Source organism: Euprymna scolopes, chromosome 13, assembly GCF_053919585.1.
Source record: "Euprymna scolopes isolate OS-2025 chromosome 13, ASM5391958v1, whole genome shotgun sequence".
NCBI classification, from domain to species: domain Eukaryota; kingdom Metazoa; phylum Mollusca; class Cephalopoda; order Sepiida; family Sepiolidae; genus Euprymna; species Euprymna scolopes.
In genome coordinates this window covers 74,749,047-74,769,100 of record NC_136494.1, presented here as the reverse complement: position 1 = coordinate 74,769,100, position 20,054 = coordinate 74,749,047, and the positions used below count along the sequence as shown (strand labels likewise).

The 20,054-nt window shown below is 34.2% G+C and overlaps 1 protein-coding gene across 1 annotated transcript in view; it reads left to right on the top strand.

Annotated features, from left to right (window-relative positions):
• Positions 1-20,054, top strand: part of LOC145292074 (uncharacterized) — a 547,340-nt gene that overhangs the window by 425,461 nt on the left and 101,825 nt on the right. The window lies entirely within an intron of this gene.

Sequence of the window (20,054 nt, the reverse complement as noted above, 5' to 3'; positions counted from 1 at the left end):
AGTCGGATCGCCAGATGGTGACACTGAATCTTTTGACAAAAGGAGAAACTATAGCCCCTTTTATTTTTATAGTATTTCTTGACTGTGTACTTTGCACCTCTTTTGATATACACATCACACTGGATTTAACCTTAAATGAATCCAGACGCCATCCATCAGCACACATAACTGATGCAGGTTATGCAGACAATATTGCTCTGTTCGTGAATAACACTACTAATGCGAAAACGCAATATTACAAATATAAAAAATCAAACAAACTTATTAAAGTTTTTCATTTTATTTCTAAAATTTGCATTCGATTTTTGTGAAAACATTTTGCACCCCTTAAATGTCTCTTCACTTGAGCTAAAATTATCTAAAACATAAGTACGTTTTTTAGAGATCATGCAAAAAGTGAAGTACAGACATACAAATTTGCATTTTGTAGCCGATAGACGTCAATTAAGTAATATTCCTCAAAATAATATCATGAATTTTGATTAAAATTCAACTAAAGTTTTTATAATTATATTATTTTAATCTTCATAATACGACAATAAAATTGCTATAAAACTGTTCTGATCAAAATGAGAATAACGATTCCAGGCAGAGTGTTTAATATCATTATTAAGTCTATGACAACAGCATATTCATTTCATCGTTTTGACTCTCGAGTATATATCCCAGACAGACACAATTAATCAACCGTGAATCACTTCACTCTATATAAAAAACATAATATATCAATGGATGTATACGTGAGAATCCAAACAAGAAAAAGAATACAATATGCTGTTGTCATATCCATAGTAATCACCATCTACTAAATACAGTATAACTCTTATAATTTGAACATCCGCTTCCTTCACATTAGAGGATGCTGTTCAAGTTGCGTGATAAAAAATGTGCTGCAATTAACTTGAATTTTCTAAGAATAAGAAATAGTAAATGAAATTCATTGCTATATGATACTTCAAGTACATATTAAGTTGCGCTTACGATATATTGCAAGTAAGAATTGTAAAAATAGTATTACCAGGAAAAAAAAACATTGAAAATAAATTAAATTTACTCTTACTTGTAAGGTATTTATTACCTAAGTTATCATCTATAGAAATCATACATTTATGTAAAATACAGTTTTTTTTTTTTAGTTATTCATTGAATGAGTCTCATTTTTATTTCTATTTTCATCGATTGAGCTCTCGGGCGCTGCCATTGTACTCCGTAAGCAATCACGAAAATCTACAATCCCTTGGTTCTGTAGCTTCTTTATGATTATATCTCTTCGGAGTGGCATTGCTTGCAAAACATAGTTGTCACTAAAGTAAGGAATTTTTTTCTATAAATTTTATAACCGTCTCCATAGACTTGTCTGCATCATCCCATGATATTGCTTTATCAGAGTGTTCTTGGTTATTTATATTAGGGTCAAGAGAATGGGAGCTGTCGCTATTTTCATGACCATTACTGGCTTCAGGATATTGATCAGTAGTTTCCTCATCTTGTTCCACTCACATTTCAACGTCATTTGCATCAAGCGATTTAAGAACAGCGTAATTGGTCGGCAACCGTTTGGTTTCAAGAATTTTTTCTAGACCAGATGTATTCTCTTATTGTTTCAGTTCCGAAGCCTTTGGCGCTGGGCATAATTTACCCTATGTTTTTTTAATGTGATTGCTCGAAGTTGATTCCATGCACTTGCGAGGAAAAATAAGGCATCCTTGATAGTAAAATGGCGCTGAAAAGCGCTTATACTCACGGTACTATTTATCATATTCATAATGAAATCATTTCTGTAGAAACATTTTAAGTTCCAAATAATCCCTTGATCTATAGGTTGGATGAGAGAAGTCACATTAGGTGGTAAGTAGCACACAAAAATATTCACGCAAGATGACTAGTTCTGACTCAGGAGGATGTGCTCTACAATTGTCCAACAGAAGCAAGCACTTTGAATCAGGTTTACCTAATTCGAGAAAACGTCTCTGGACAACTGGCACAACTTCTTGCAAAAAGCATTTTTTAAACAACTGTTGATTCATCCATCCATTTTGTGAAGAAGAAGAATAATAGGATACTGGCAAAGGCAAAACTCCTTTCAATGCTCGAGGCCACTTTGATTTGCCGATGACGAGAAGCTTAAGTTTATGAGTTTCAGAAGCATTAGCGCATACCATCACTGTTAGTCTTTCTTTATTTAATTTGAATCCTTTTATTTTCTGTTCCTCGGATCCGGCTAATCATTTTGTAGGTAAGTACTTCCAATTTGCGCCACTTTCATCAGCGTTGTAAACATCCTCTGGTGTTTAACCATAATCGGCAAATATCGTCTTGAATTTGTCACAATAATTTGATGCTGCATGTATATCAGCAGACCGTTGTTCGCTTGGCATTGTTAATTGCCTTATACCATGTCTACTCTTAAAGCTCCTAAGCCAGCCTTCACTGAATTTCATATCTTCTGCGATATTCAACTCCTCATTAAGACATTTTGCTTTAGCAATTAACATGGGCCCAGATATTTCTACACCTTCATTCTGTTTCGCTACAAACAACTCATGCAATATTCGAACGAATTCAACTTGCTTTGGTCTGCGAAGAGTTCTTCTTTGACATGAATTTATTTGGAGAGAAAGGCGCAGCCTTCAATATTTCCTCCTTTTTCTTTTTAATGTAAAACATTATACTCCTTCCAATCTTTTAATCTCTCAATATAACGCTATTTTCAACTCCAGCATCTAATTTTTCTATAATTTGACGTTTGTTTTTAGTAAAGTCAGTGTCACTTGTTTTCTTTGAGATTTGCAAGCCATTGTGATAGGTTGTTTTACACTATTTTAAATATATCAATCTGAAAAAAAAAGTTACATTTAGTGTAAATTAATTATCAATAGCTAATCTACATTAATTACATAGTACCAATATTAACATTTCAGCGCAATATCTGACTAAACCATGTAAACAGTTTTACTGCACATCCGCATCAAATATGCTAATACAATTTCAACAACGAGACAGTTCAAGATTAGAGAAAGTCCAGGTTTAGAAGTAGTCAAAATGAGAGGAAGTCTAAATGAGAGGAAGCCAAACTTTAGAGGAAGTTAAAATTAAAGGAGTTTTACTGTATAAAGTTTATTGCCAAGGCTCCTCCAAAGAAAGTGAGTTCCGTCGACCGTGCTAGAAAAGAAACCATTGGATAATGATTATCAATCCGATTGTTTAAAAAGCAATTTCAAAAGAGTCGCTTCAAAGCAAGATCCGAATGCCAGCAGCAGCACTAGCAGCTGATTTAGAGATATACATCAACTGAAAACTAGTAAAAAAGTAGCAACCACAACAGACTATATTCCCCAATTTATGTCATCACTAGGGCTATGACCACATCATATTTTTTCGTTGTTTTGACTTTCGAGTATATATCCGACACAGACACAATTAAACAACCGAGAACATCACTCTACGTAAAAACATATAAGTTATCAATGGATATACGCGTGAGAATCAAAGCAAGGAAAAGAATATGCTGTTGTCATAGCCCTAATCATTATATATTGATCTTCAGTTTCGATATTTTCTTTTTTATTAACGTTAATAGAATGCATGAGAATTAATGTGCCTTGAAGTCACGTATTGTTAAAACAAGGAAATATTGAGTTCCAAAATCGAGGTAAAATAATGTTTTTCTAATACATACTCACCTCTCTTTCTCTTTACTATGAAGATTTACAAGAAGAAGAATTTGTAACATACATATGGTGGCAGTCACCTGTCACTGTTAAACACAAACCCATTATATGTCAAAATTTATATCGAAACAAAAATACTACCAATAGACAACATTCATGTTATGTTCACTATTCTGAAAGTCATAATATTCCTCTTACCAAACTCTCGTATATTCCTACACTATATATGAAAAAAAAACTTCATATGGCTCAACATTATTGCACATAACATACATACAAGTGTCTACGAGGAATATTTTTTTCTGGAATTAAAAACTTAACAAAATCGATACGCTATTAAAAAGCAATAAACTATCCAGCATCTATGGATTAAATAATATGATCACCCTCATAATATAATTTTTTTTGTTTCTGGTGAACGATTTGAACATTTTTACTTATTTTCTTTTAAGTAATATTTCTAAAGAGACAGAAGCGAGACTGGTATACACATCATAAAAGCAAGTGAGTCAACCGAAATACAATTAGTGAAAGCAAGAGTGTTAGACGTTTAATATTTTACTGTAGACAACCATCGAAGCATATATAAAATGTATCTCTATCTATATATTTTTTAAAAATTGTATATATTTCTTCAATAGATACTTATTTATTTCCTTGTACTTCCCCCAAAATGGTTATCGTTCGTATATTTGGTGTATCTATCTATCTAATATATTTATTGCGACACTATGCTTACATTGTATAAGATTGGTTGATTGATGAGTTTATTTAGAATTGTTCCTAATAAGATTACTTGTAACTAAAGATTACTAAAATAAAACCCAATCCCAAAACAAAGCAATATTTCAAGTACTCTGTGTGATTAATATATATATATATATATATATATATATATATATATATATATATATATATATATATATATATAAGGTTTTCGGGGAGAAAAAACGTTGATTAACTAAACTTGGTTATAATAAAAGAAAATAGCACATAATTCGAAAGTGTTTTATTTTCAAAATGATGTAGTCAGAGAACTTAAAAGATTAATATTAATTTTAATCTTGTCATTAAAAAATCACATTAGTTGAATGAATTATCTTATATTACTTAAGATGTCAAGGCGACCTAATAGCATTGGCGAATTAATCCTTTCTCTGACGTAGTTAGAATTATGAAAGTGAACCGAGGAAAATCGGACAATGAACTAGAAATATAAATCGAAAGTGTCTACAAGATGAAGATACGGCGAATTGCAAGTTTGAATAATTCCGGTGATGAGTAAACATTCGCAATATTGATTAATAAATTATGCAAATTATGTTTTCTCATGTTTGTTTATTATTTCTCAGATATCCCACACTGCTCGATTATTTTTTTTTAAATTAATACTAGCAGATTTACCCAATGCTGCCCGTTATTAAACGTAAGGTAAAATGCCTTTAGAAAAAGAAGTAAAACAAAATAGAATGAAACTGAGAGATGTGCATGCGAATATCAGTTTTTTTTTTTAAACAGTTCACTTCTTGTAAGTAAAAAAATACTTGAGCTAAGATCGAAAGCAAAACTTAAAGACAGTGAGTCAATTACGATGAAATTTAGACCAGCATAATGCGATCTTTAAAAGTTGTTTTCAAACCTGCTTATTCTTAACACAAATCTGCCCTGTTTTACGAACGCACATGTGCAATCGTGAAACAACTAACAAATCAGATGACCCTCAAGTATCAATTTATGAAAAAATTTAGACGCTTCTTTTCCAGAAAAAAATCTATTAAAAATTTTCACATGCCTGAATACCCTATATACCAAATCTCAAGTCTGTAGATACACCATCTCATTTATTATATAAGTTGACAATTGTCCTCACGCCCACACACACTCACATTCTCACATTTATAGATATACTAGAAGGCCCCTCGGCGTTCCCCGGGCTTAAAATACGCATAAATATTATATTTTAACTTATAAAGAAACTAAGACATATGCATGCGAGTATTATCTTTTTCTAAAGAATTCCCTTCTTTAAAGTAAAAAAAAAAAAGAAAATACTCGAACTGAGTTGGAAACTAAAACCTAAAGACAATTAGTCAAGTATAAATACCATTAGGCCTGCTTGACACGATCTTTAAAATGTGTTTTCAAACCTACTTATTTTTAACATGATAAAGCAGTAGGACAAACAGATAAAAAATCCGACGAACCACACGTCACAATTTTTTCAATGTTTATCTCTTTTCCGGATGAAAACCGATTACAAATTTGTCCACATGCTTGAATATCCTATATATCAAATTTCAAGTCTGTAGATCAAAAGTCTGTTGCGTATATAGTTTGAAATGTGTCTGCAAACACACATTCTCATTTGTATATATATATATATACATATATATATATATATATATATATATAAATACATATATATATATATATATATATATATATATATATATATATATATATATATATATGGATAGATTAAGCGAATATTTATTCGAATTAAAATTTAAATATTGAATATTGACCCGATCGTTTTCTTCAACTATACACATTTCCAACTTGAATTAATCGTCAATGTATTCACCTCTTATCACATAATATGATGACACTACATGTAGCATGTTAATCTTTCCTTGCAGTCGTCACTTAATCAGCATCATTCTTTCTTTGGCTCTGTGTAAAGTTTGTATTCGATCTAAAAAAAAAAAAAAAGAAAAATCTAAACCAACATTATAAACATCTGATTTCTAGCACATTATATTTTCATCGTTGTTTGACACAGCGTTTTCATTTATCCTTAGTCGGTAGTATTCTTGCACTATAGTCTTGATCGATGGTTTGGTACTGTTCCTTTGTAGCGGGTACATATTGAAAACATACTGAATATTCGGGGTACATATCGGAGACATGTTGAATAGTCACGATAAATATTAAAGACATGTTGAATAGTCTGAGTACATATTGGAGACATGTTGAATAGTCTGCTTTGTTGTGATGGAGGAGGGGACAAACAATTATTATTTGAAGGGAGAGGTATAAAGTTCGTTTACAAGAGGATAGACAAAACATATTTACCTTTTCCTTTCTGGTTGGAATGACGATACACAAGGACAACAGTTTCCAAATATGGATGATTACTTTATTCATACAAGCTGGATGAGTGATGATGTAAGGGATTCAAGTCTTTACGACTACATGGTCTATTTTCTTTTCCTTCGTTCACAACCGATTTTTGATTAACATATTCCTTAGACATAATTCTACATAACATACACTTAAGAATTTAATGGTACTTTTCCGTTTTGGGATGGAATTATGCTTAAAATAACATTCAGTTTAATCGTTATCCACCGAAATTTGAAATCAACTCGCAATGTTATTAGCATTTTTATTAGTTGAAATATTACGTTTATTAAATATTTATTATTTACTTGACACAATTTGCAACCACTTGACAAAATGAACTATGTATTACTAATCGAAGGCGATAAAGAAAGAAAAGACTAAACTGATTGGATTTATAATTTTTAAACCGTCATTGGACACTCAAGAAAGAAAAAAGTTGACAAAGATTAATTTGTATATGTTTATATACTTTTATATTAAACTAATTTCGAAAACTCCCTTTTTCCTAGTACACAAAATACAACCTGATATTGTAAGCAACATTGTCTTGATCATCAGATCAGAAGGTTGGTTGGTTGCTTTTGTATTACGGCATATCAACGCTTTTCGGGTTATTTAATGCAGAATCCAAAAATTTTGAAGAAATTTTTTTTAACTAGAATATATTTGTTGTTTTCACAACCCATAGTTGGGACCCTAACAGGTACAACCACTCCTGGGAGCAATGGTAATTAAAGGGTGGCTTCACACTCCCCAAAGCCCACAAGCTGGGGCCTCACCACTGGATATAGTTTAAGGTCATATCCAGGACCCCCATTGAGGGACTTTTACGCTCTGCAGGGGGGGGGGGCAGTCGGCGTATTCTGATGCCCCACCGACAGGGCCACAATATCGGAAGGATAACTGGAATACCAGATGATATTTGTTGGAGAAGGGGAGTACATTATACAAAAATGAACATCGCCAAAAGCTTACCGGAGAATAGATACAATATTTAAATTTCAATCGTGAATTTAATATCACAAGAAACGTGTTCCTTAACTCACGTGGGAGCGGGTTGAGCCAGCCGATTAACCCGCCGTTGTGCATTTATATAATAAACAAGAAAACCTAGGAGAGGCACAATCCCAACGAGTCAGAGGTGACTTGGGAGTACTGGTCTCTAAGGGATCACTCCACTAGCTCAAACCCAAATTTATAAGCAATGAAACTTGAATATGGTATGTCCAGCTTACAGGCGACACCGGTAGCAAAAGATGTACACAGCGTCGCCAAAACCGAAATTTTGAAGGCTTAGGAAACGAAAATACTTGTTCATGAACTACACCTTTTTATTGCAAAGGACATGCCGATGAGTTTCTAGTATACTTATGATATCACATAAATAAAAATTTGCATTATCAGTTGAAAGAATGTATAATTAAGAAACAGACTTAGGGAAAAGGAAAGAAAATGGATGAGAAACTGAGTGACTGGCTGACTAAAACGGGTAGAAGTAGATGAATGAAGGAATAGTAAGAGTTAATGATAGTGATAGAGTAAAAGAGATAGGAAAAGGCAGTGCGTGAATCAGAGAGATAAAGAGAGAGTGAAGCAAAGAGAGTGAGTGAATCAGAGAGATAGAGAGAGAGGGAGGCGGAGAGAGTGAGTGAAGCAGAGAGAGAGAAAGAGAAAGCGAGAAGGAGGCTATATATGTAGACTAGTTATGAGTAGGAAATTTACTGTAACAGAAAGATAGTGAATAAGAGAAAAAAATGAGCGTGGGGTGTTGATAGAGAGAGCGAGCAAATGCAAAGGAGTGAACAAGAGAGAATGAAAGTGATACGCAAAGAATGAGTGACTGAAAGAGAGAGAGAGAGAGAGAGAATGATAGTGAATGAGAGAAAAAGTGATTATGTAACTACTTAATTTACTCACATAAAATTAATATACGAAAGTATAGATTTATGCGTAAACTTTAACTATTTACTTCCAAAGTGCCTATACGTAGGTAGAGCTAGTTAGTATGTTATGAAATATATATGGCGATAAAGCTACACTGAATATTCCGCGTTTCATCCACTCTAGGCATAAGCCTGAAGAGTCCTAGAGTGGATGAAACGCGGAATATTAAGTGTAGCTTAATCGCCATATATATTTTATAACTTACATGTATATATATGTATATATATATATATATATATACATGTATATGTATGTGTGTGTTTACTATAAGTATAATTAAAGTGACCAATAGATCACTGTAGCCAATCAGCACACGGCTTAAATAATTGGAAACCGTTCTAATTTTGTCAAATAGATGTCCTATTAATTTATACACCGATAATTATTCAGGATTTACAGTTGCTTTTAGACAATTGAAGTTACGAAGAATTTAAATGAATTTCCCTTATAAAAGAAATTTCTAAGGCCGACACCCAGGGAAAATACAACGGTTTATCCATACCTAATGTAGTTTGCTTTATATCTTCGCCCTGTTACCATATAAATATATTCATAATTTCTTTGAAGTCTTTGAAATTCTGATCCTTTGAAGCTCGTAAACATTTAAGAGTGGACTGCATTATTATAAACCTCTTTTGTAACGAGAATTATATAACTTGCAAGATTTGCCTATTTCTGGCCTCACTAATGAGCTGATTTTACTAGTGATGCTCCGGGGTCTTTAATAACCTCTGAGAATTAAGCCTACTTTTGACGCGATTAGTCATTAAGAATCTTTAAACGTGTCAAATCTGACAGAATCAGAAATTCAAATGCTCAACATAATTTTACGTGTTTCTAATCGTGAATATAATACTCGCATACACACGTTTAAGTAATTGCTGCAAGCGAGTTTTGCCTTCCTCTATCTAATAAATCCATAGAATATACGCATCGAATGTAGCGTATATCTGTCAGGTATTAAGCAAACTTCGTTTGGTTTCTCAACTAAAAGAACAATAAAGAACGCAATATAAGATTTTTTTATCGTTAACGTAGCTACTATTCTCATATATACGTGTTTTTCATCTGGCAAAATAATTAAATGACATAAAATTTCTGAGAAGAAACCTACAACAAAAAACAAAGAGATAAACAATTCGCTAATAATCACTGTGTCGCTTACACTGCTACGTGCAATCAACACAACACGATTCTCTTTCTCTATGTGATTATCCGTTAGGTTGATTATTCGCTAGAGTAAAAAACCGTCAATCGTTAATAATATATATATATATATACATATATATATATATATATATGGTGATTGTCACTTCTTGACAGAAGAATACCATCTTTCCCTTGCTTTATTCTTGATTACTCAATCATTTGCATGCATTTTTTAAATATCTTTTTTTTTAATTATATATGCATATATACACTTATACACACACACATGTATACATGTGGAGATGTGATCATGATGTATCAATTCCTATTTTCTTTGCGAACGGAGGTGGCTCTTCAGACCACCCCTGCTCTTACACAGTCTGTTGCAAAGGTCACACTTAAAATGAGATTGAGGGATGCCAACTGGTGCCGCTCTACTGTGGCCGCTCATATGACGCTTCAGACCTCCACTCGATGTACAAACCACAGAGCAAACAGAACATGTGTTCCCTGCAATGTTTTTCCCATCCAAGAAATATTGATCTCCATGTGAACGCTTGTGGCTAGCAAGGCCAGCTCCGGATAAAGCCATTTTACCGCATAAATCACAGGTGTGATTCTGCATGAAATCCTTCGACAGACATGATATATCTGACAGATTTTTCTTCATTGTTGCATGCTCATATTTTTTCATCTCAAAATTACCACAGCCATGATAGACCAAGGAGCGCCACTTTTTACGATCATTGGAAGCACTTTCCCAACTGAACACGTAAATACCAAGAGCTTTAAGATTATCTTTGATGTCATCCTTAAAGCGTTTCCTCGGTTTATGTTGTGGATGCTTTCCTTGTGTAATTTCACCATAAGAACAGCCACTTTGGCAATCTATCGCCGTCCATCCTTGTCAAATGTCCAGCCCACCACATCTGGTTGCGTATAATCAACTTCTCTATACAAGGTACGTCCGCCCGCACGAGAACATCCATTTCAGGTATAAAAGTGCTCCACCTGAGGCTCAGAATGTGTCTCAGGAATTTCTGGTGCATTCTCTCCATGACTTTTATATGTCTACCATAAGTTTTTCAGGCCTCAGAAGCGTAAAGCAGGGATGGTAAAATACAAGATTGATAGACACTGATCTTTGCATGAATAGTTTTACCCCTGTCAGACCATACTCGCTTGTTTAAGCCACCAAAAGCCTTAGTGGCACGCTGTATCCTATAGTTGACCTCAGCATCCAGGGTTCCATCTCTAGCGACAGTACTACCCAAATACACAAATGTGTCAACCATGGCAAGTCTCTGGTTGTTGACAAAATATTTGGTTCCACATACAAATCACCGGGGAAAGGTGTGAACATGATTTTTTAAAGACTAATAGTAAGCCCAAAAGACGCACAGGCCCCCCAAAACAGATCCATGATACCTTGTATATCCCTGCCACGATGGGCCACGAAATAGGCGTCATTCGCATAAAGCAATTCAAGCACCATGTGCTGAAAGGTCCTTGTAGAAGCATGAAAACGATGAAGATCAAAGACCCTACCTGTGGTTCTGAAACGCATATAAACACCTAGAGAGCATTCCCTAAAGGCAAACGATTACATAGTTACAAAATAAATTGAAAAAAGTGTAGGTGCTAGGATATCACCCTGATTCACACCATTGTCAACTGGGATGGGCTCCCACAGGCATCCGTTGAAGTTCAGGCGAACCTTCATATTAGTGTGGAGCTCCTTGAGTAATCGTAGAAATTGAGGTGGGCATCCCAAATTCCCCAGAATTATCCATAGGACACTTCTGTTCACCGTATCAAAAGCCTTAGTCAAATCAACAGAAACCTGATAAAGCGGAACACGGTGTTCAGTACATTTCTCCTGCAACTGGCGAGCAGAGAAGATCATGTCCCTGGTTCCTCTGCCCGGACGAAAGCCACTTTGGCTTTCTGGAATGATAGATGGACAAATATACTTTAACAATCTATTGAGTAGAACTCTGGAAATACTTTGCTACCTGCTTCCAATAAACTTATCCCACGATAACTTCCACAGTCGGTCCTGGGCCCCTTTCCCTTGTACAGTGATATAAGAATTGCATTAACCCAATCCTGATGGACAGGAACACTCCTCCAGACATCAGTGATAAGATGAAGAATTTCATGAACAAGTCTATCACCCCGATGTAAGAGGACTTCCACAGGAATACCATCAAGCCCTGAAACCCTCTCAACGTTCACTTTCTTGATTGCATCTCAGATGGGAACACAGACATTTCATTGATAAGCTTCTGTTGTGATAAAAAATCATTGATGACGCCCTCATCAACATTAGAGGGGTTGTCAAAGAGATCAGAATAATGCTCGGTCCAACGAAGGAGAATCTTGTTAGGATCCTTTATAAGGGCAATTCCATCACTTGAGAGTAGGGGAGATGTAGATAGTGTTTAAGGACCAAAAGCTTTTTTTAAGCAAATGGTACATACGTTTGAGGTCTTTACAATCAAAAGCCATCTGGATTTGGTTGACGAGTTTATCCCACCACTGAGTCTTCATTTGGCGGAGTCGCTTTTGGAGAATGCCCTTGTTTGCTTTAAGTGACTGTTGGGGGGACTCTCGACCTCCATGAGAGGCAGACAACATCTTATCGTGCAACTCATTTTTAGCACTTAAGAGTTTAGTAATCTCAGAACCATTATCAAACCAATCTTGATGTTTAGACTTGCAGAAGCCAAGAACATCTACACTTATTTCATAGATTGTATTTTTAAAATGCGCCCACGACCCATCAAAATCGGCAGAATTAACTACGGATCGAAGCTTTTCAGGTACACTTGGATCAATCATCCTGGACACATCAACCCGCCTGGGAATCCCAACACCACCCAACCTACACTTCCTCCTTATACAGATTTTCAACTTCTCGCTTACCAAAAAGTGATCTGTGCCGCATTCAGCTCCACGCATAACACGCACACTACAGACGTCCCGCAAATCTGCCTTCCTGGAAATAATATAATCGATCAAGTGACATTGTTTTGAACGAGGATGGGTCCAGGTAAACCTATGGACCTCTTTGTGGCTGGAGAAAGTGTTACAGATATCAAGGTCAAACTGAGTGCATAGATAGAGAAGATGCAGACCATTACTGTTGACCCTACCTGCACCAAACCGGCCGAGTGAGTACCAGGTGTGATGATCCTTGCCAACCCTTGCATTTAGATTACCCATGAGTAAGATCTACTCAGATAAAGGAATAGATGAAATGGTACGACTGAGCCCTCGGTAAAACGCCGTGATGGTGTCTTCATCATGACCCATGGTAGGGGCATACACAGATAAAATCGTCATATACCTACTGTGTATTTGGATATGCGGGTATACCTACTACCTCAGGGAGATGAACGCCTCTGCCTTGCATAGTTTCAGGTCACCCTTGGGCAAGGTGTAGTACCTGTAAGCCTCCTTCTCAAGGTCTGGAGGGTTACTATATTGTGAGAACTAGGAATATATATATATATACATATGCATGTTTGCTTGCTTATGTGTTATGTGTATGTCCAGCTGCCGGAGAGGTTAAAACTTCGTGATAATAAAACATGCACACTATGCCACTGCTCAGTCATCTTACTATTTCAGTTTGTCACTGTGCAACCAGTGGTAGGGTGCGAGAGGGTACAATATGTGTAGCACAAGCATGTTGTGTCGCGATCGTTATGTGCAGATATCTTTCGAAGAAAAAAGAAGTAGAAGTCATATGGCGATAGGTGAGTGGCGACGTGCACAGGCTTAGCGGGCTGGAAGTGCATAGCTGCAAATCTGCACATAGGCGACCAGTGATTTATCTAACATCGTCGACTAAATCGCTTACAGGGTGGAAGCAACTTCGGTGGATGATCTGGCGGCTGAGCAGCCTTTTCTAGGGATACACTGCTCACCCATGAATTTGGGAAGGGTCTATGAAAGGTGACCTAAAAATTGCTTACCGTTTTATTAGCTGATCGGCTTCTTGCGGTCAGCGGCTGCTCTATATTTGCAGGAGAAACAAGATAAAGTTGAAGAAAAATAATAAACAAGGAAAATCAAAATTTTATCAGGAGAGGAATTACCTAACTGTTGCTACGTGGAATGTGAGAACTTTGCTGGATGTCCTGGATAGTGAAAGATCTGGACGTAGGACAGCTATTGTTGCAAGAGGGCTCGCTAGGTACAGCATAGACATTGCGGCATTGTCTGAAACACGATTCAGTGCTGAGGATCAATTGGTGGGAGTGGGCTCGGGATACACCTTTTTTTGGAAAGGTAAACCATCGGGGCTGAGACAAGAAGGTGGAATTGGCTTTGCAGTGCGTGCTGATTTGGTGTAGAGGATTGAACAGCCAATCTGTGTAAGTGACAGAATTATGATGATGCGCGTCTCTCTTGCACACAGTAGGTATATGACGATTATATATATATATATATATATATATATATATATATATATATATATATATATACCATATATTTCGACGTATATGGCAACAGTCAGAAAAGACGAGGTACAAAATTGTAGCAAATTTTTAAAAATGTATATATCGGTTTTATAAGACATCTACTAAATCACGAAATACCCGATATATCAAATTTCAACTCTGTAGGTCTACTGTTTCATAGAAGACTTTGGTAGAAATTTTTGGCACATACCCCAGCACATTCACTTATATATATATATATATATATATATATATATATATATATATATATATATATATATATGTGTGTGTGTGTGTGTGTGTGTGTGTGTGCATGTGTGTAAAGAAATATAGGCATTTGTTAATCTTTATTTCGTCGGTCCTATAAGAATAACTGAGCATAATTAAACGTTCGTTTGATTTTCTTTTTAAGTTAGGGAAAGTTGACTTTTAATATCTATGTCAAAGCGAGGAAATAACTCAATGTTACAGGCATATATATACACATATATATATATATGTGTGTTTGTGTATAGATAGATATAGATATATATAGAGAAAGAAGGGGAGAGAGAGAAAAAGAGAAAATTAGTTTTCTCAAGTCATCAATGATCACAATAACTAATATCACTTTACATTTTCCTAAACACTTATCCCGTTTAATTATTTATAAATGAATATAAGAATTATGGAATTTAGAGCATATTAATCAGGGAAGTAACGATAAGAAAGAAGACTTTTGAAAAAAGTAAGTTGTAAAATGTATAACTTACGAGTGAGGATGTGTCCTTCCGGGCAGACTTTCTTGCTAAATTTGACTTTGCCTCAAATGCAAACTTCATGAGCAGAGTTAGAGTTATGTTCTTGTTTATTATGTGATACAGTAATGCCTAACAACAGTAATACAAGTGGGAATACATTATAAAATGCATTTTAATAAATTTACTTGTTATAATTATAAGAATGAATAGGCTAGAAAAAATTATAAACGTGACCAATTTGACTCATCTACTTCTTTACAGCACGGCTGAACATTTTCATTTCCTCTTTTGTTGAGAGGAAATAAGTGCTCTTATTATTATATTTTTAAGACAATAATACATATCACTTACTATATAGAGTTTGTTTTGGAGGTAGAGAGCTTTAAATTGAAAACTTTATTTTCTTAAATTGCAGATTTGGCAACTTTTTGGCGATTTTTAGTTTAGCTTGGTTTGACAATTCGTTACCACTAGACTGAGACACGGGCAGCGTTTGCAAATTGTGTACATGTATTTTATTTACTTTTTGTGTACGTATTATTTACATTTGATGAACTAATAATTTCACGAAATTGGCCAGCTTGTTCGTGCACTGTACTTCCATTATATTATTTTCTTTGGAGATATGTGAAATACCATGTCTACAGTAATAAATCAGATGGATACGACAACTTAGAAGACAATATTCGACGGGGAATCGCCGAAATGCAACGTTATTTAATGCTTAGAGTTTATTGAAATTGAATCTCTTGATGACGGCACAATTGCGAGCCGCAGGGCGCTACATGCTCGAAATTGTATTTAGACCAGCAGAACGCCTTAATTAACTAATGCTAAATTCTTATTTATTATAAATAGAAATACTGTACGTATTAAACGTAACGTTAAATTCTTTTACAAATGAAGTGACAAAAAATCATGGGACATTTACATGCGAGTAGTAGCTTTTTTTCTAAACAATTCACTTCTTGTAATTAAAAAAATGATGCTTGAGCTGAGATCGAAACCAAAACTTATAGACAGTAAGTCAAGTACGATAAGCAATCGGCCTGCTTGACACGATTTTTAAAAAAGTGTTTTAAAACCTATTTTATCTTAACATTAGTAATCTGTTATGTAAACGATTCACGCATGCGCATTCGTAAAAAAATGGCAAACAGATAAAATATTTCGATCATTCCCACGTACCTAGTTGTCAAATTGGCCTCTTGCCAGCCCTTATTTGAATAAGATCGATTAAAACTTTTTCCACATATCTGAATACTCTATAAAACAAATTTCAAGGCTGTAGATCAGAGATTTGTTTAGTATATAGGTTAAGAAGTGTCCTTACATGAACTCATTCTCACTTTTATTTATATATATATAGATTATAAATTTAAAAAATATCTTTAGAACAAATAATAATTGGATAATAATTTTTTTGCGATTTATTTTAATGTAGATTCGTCGATTCTATTACCGCTGCAATTAGCAATGTCCTTAAAAATTAGTTGAAAGTTTGCAAAATAGTGAGTTAAAATCAGATTCAATATATTTTTGCAATAGTGATATTAAATTTATATTGTGTTTAATGTATTTTTACAATAATATTATTAAGTGTTGTGAAAATACTTGCGAATTTCAAAATATTTATGAAAACATTTTTGAATTTTCCTTTACCTCACAATGTCAGACATCTGCTTTACATCTACTTGTGTGTAGTTTAGTTTATCTTGTTAATTATGACCAAAGTGTTATTTATGTGTTATGTTGTTGGCTAATTAACATTGTCCAAAGTAAAGTAGTTATTATCGATCTATCTGTCTATCTATCTATTCAATAATATTGTGAAAATAATTTATATTGGGAGTTATTTATTGTTTATAGAATTAAGTTTAGCAATAGATTTTAGCTGATATATATATAATTTATCTATGTTAAATATAAACAAAATAACCTTGAACAGGCGTACGTGACGGAAGTTCACGTTAAGGTGACGTGTCTTTTAATTAGTGACGTAACGGAACTGAGGTCAGAGGTCGGGAAGTTTAGAGTCGACAGTTGGAGTTTGATCACCGGAGTAGAAGAAATGCAGACCCTGTGAAATAATTCGAGACAAGTGAATAAATTTATATAATCAAAATATAAAGTGTTGTTCTTGGGGTTTTCACAAAAAGAAAGAACAGATGTCTCAATTGGATGGCGCTGGTCGTTTCTTGGTTGCGTCACAGAACTCAGCAAATGAAGATACAAGAACTCTTCAGGAAAAACGTATGAAGAATCTATTATTATTTTTGTATATGAACTGTAAAATATACCCGTGTCATAACTCTGATACACCATGACTCAGTTTATACGTCAATATCATATCCTCCTGGCTGAACAAATATACATACAATTAATGCATTTTATTACAGATATTATAAGAAAACATCATTAACAAAATATCACACATCCACTATATAAGTCATGACACGTTTTAATATGATCTTCTAAACAACAATGTTATTATAATTTATTATAGGTGTTTAGTATAGATTGCATCTTCAGCATTTAGAAGACCATTGTTTTAATCTAACTGTTAACGTACCGTTGTGTAAACCGTTGAGCCACAGGTCAAAATAGATCATTCCACTATGAATCCGAAAGTTCTAACCATGCTCTTTCTATGTACAGTACGTGGGTCGTTCTGTAAAGCCTGGCCTTTTATTTTCTAACTAAAAAAAAACACGTTGACAAGCTACGAAGAGAGGAGTTGAACCCTTAAAATATATGACGTCATGTGTTCCAAAATTTATATTTCTACATACTCATCACTATTTCCAATGCACTTTTACAAGTCTATTTTATGGCTCTGACGTAAAAGTTCTAGCCGCGCTGTCAGACTCACCTCTCTGTCACTACTCTAAAATCGATGAACCCATCTGTCACCATTCTAAAATCGATGAATCCATCTGTCACCACTCTAAAATCGATGAACTCATCAAGTGACGATTTACAAATCATACATATATACATAATACTCTTATTTACATAGACAAATATTGCACAGTCGCTACAGGTTAGATGCTAAAGTTTCGGACAATTGGTTGGCAAGAACTAAAAGTCTTCGTCAGGCATCCTAATAAAGCTTATTTGCCACCGATGGCGTCTGGTTGTAAAATTGAGGAAATATATATTATAAAAATAAAATGTTAAATTTAAAAGAGAGGGGTGCTAGGTTAAGTGACATTTTAGATTTCAAACATAGAAAGGAAAGGGGAAAAAGAAAACGTCAAGGCTTAACAAGATAAAACAGGAGGAATAAAAAAGAAAAGAAAAGGAAAACAAAAAAGAAAAGGGAACAGAGAAACGGAAGAACGAAAAAGGGGGTTAGTGTAATTAAATTGGCATATGAAATGGGAGAGGGAGTTAACCCATTTTACACATCTTTCCAACCAATTGTCCGAAACATAATCATGTTCAGTGTAGCGACTATGTAATATTTGTCCATATAAATAAAAATATATCTTGCCCTTCTTTATTGAGCACTCTTAATTATTTCGTTTTAATTCACGAGTTTTCCCTCTTGAATGTCTTTAACTTGTATATATATATATATATATATATATATATATATATATATATATATGTGTGTGTGTGTGTGTTTGTGTGTGTTATACTCTTGTATAAACTTCCTAAACATTGTATAGGTGCCTATGAATGTTGATTAGTTTATTATTTTGTATGAGGTAATTCAATGACGCATCCCTATTTCTGACGCAGGTCCGTGGCAGAGTTGCTTTCATAGAATCTTACACTGTCAATATTTGCAACAGAAAGACGAAACTTTCATGACATTTATGCATTAGTTCTGTAATTATAACAATGCAATTTGCAATTTTCTCTGGTCACATTAGGGGAAATATAAATATGAAATGTTTTGGAACGTCCCTTGTAATAACTAAAGGGAGATATTCTAGTTTATGGAATCAATTTTGTACCCGGCAAAAGTATGAAAAACATTTTTAGGCGATACCTCTCTACACATGGCACGGATAAAGTGTGCACTGCGACAGGAAAACATGAAAACACAGCTTTAACAACGCATAACCTTCAAAATAGCTCATTCATCTTCATAGAGTTTCGTATAAAATCTCAGCAATGCTTGTGTACGTTTCTACAGTGTTTTAAGCCGTTTAACAGAAATTCAGAACTGCGTGAAGAAAATCCAATTTTCAGGTTGTCTCTATTCCTATAAAGATGGATATATTTGTGCATTGATATTCATATCAAAAACCTTTTTTTTCTATTTATTTAAAAAGAAAATATAACTTTGTCATATATGGGTCGTGGAATTGCATTCACTAGCAAAATATCTAGTTAATTTGCATATTCTTTTCAATGTGAATTTTAATTAATTCCATATTATTTTTTTCTTCGGTTTTCTTATGGGATGATCATGTTTAGTGTATTATTACGTGTAATTATATTCATGCATATATTCTACATGATTTATTGTTGCGTCATATTTGCGTAAAAAGGTTATAGTAAATACAAACACCTTTCTATATATATTTATGCATGTGTATATATATTTGATTTAAAAAATTTGCCTACTAAACTCCTCTGTCGGTTTTTGGTCCGCAGACATGAAACATCATTTATAGGGTATTCGAACCCATGTGAAACTTTATATTTGGGTTTTAGCCGGGGAAATTTTTTTTTACAAAAGTATAAAAATTAAAATAATGAAATTTGCCAGGTGAAGGTCGAACGACAGCATTACGAATATGCATGCGTAACGTAATAGCTATTGGTTCATGTTTTGATTTTTAGCCTTGCAGCAAACATTCTTGTAGAGCTTAGACATTAACGTTAAAGGAAAAATATTAATCGTAAGCTAAACGTTTTGGTTTCGCTTCTCAGTGGAGTCATATTTTAAAAAGCGTATTTTACGACCGGGCAATTCCGGGCAAACATAAAAAAAA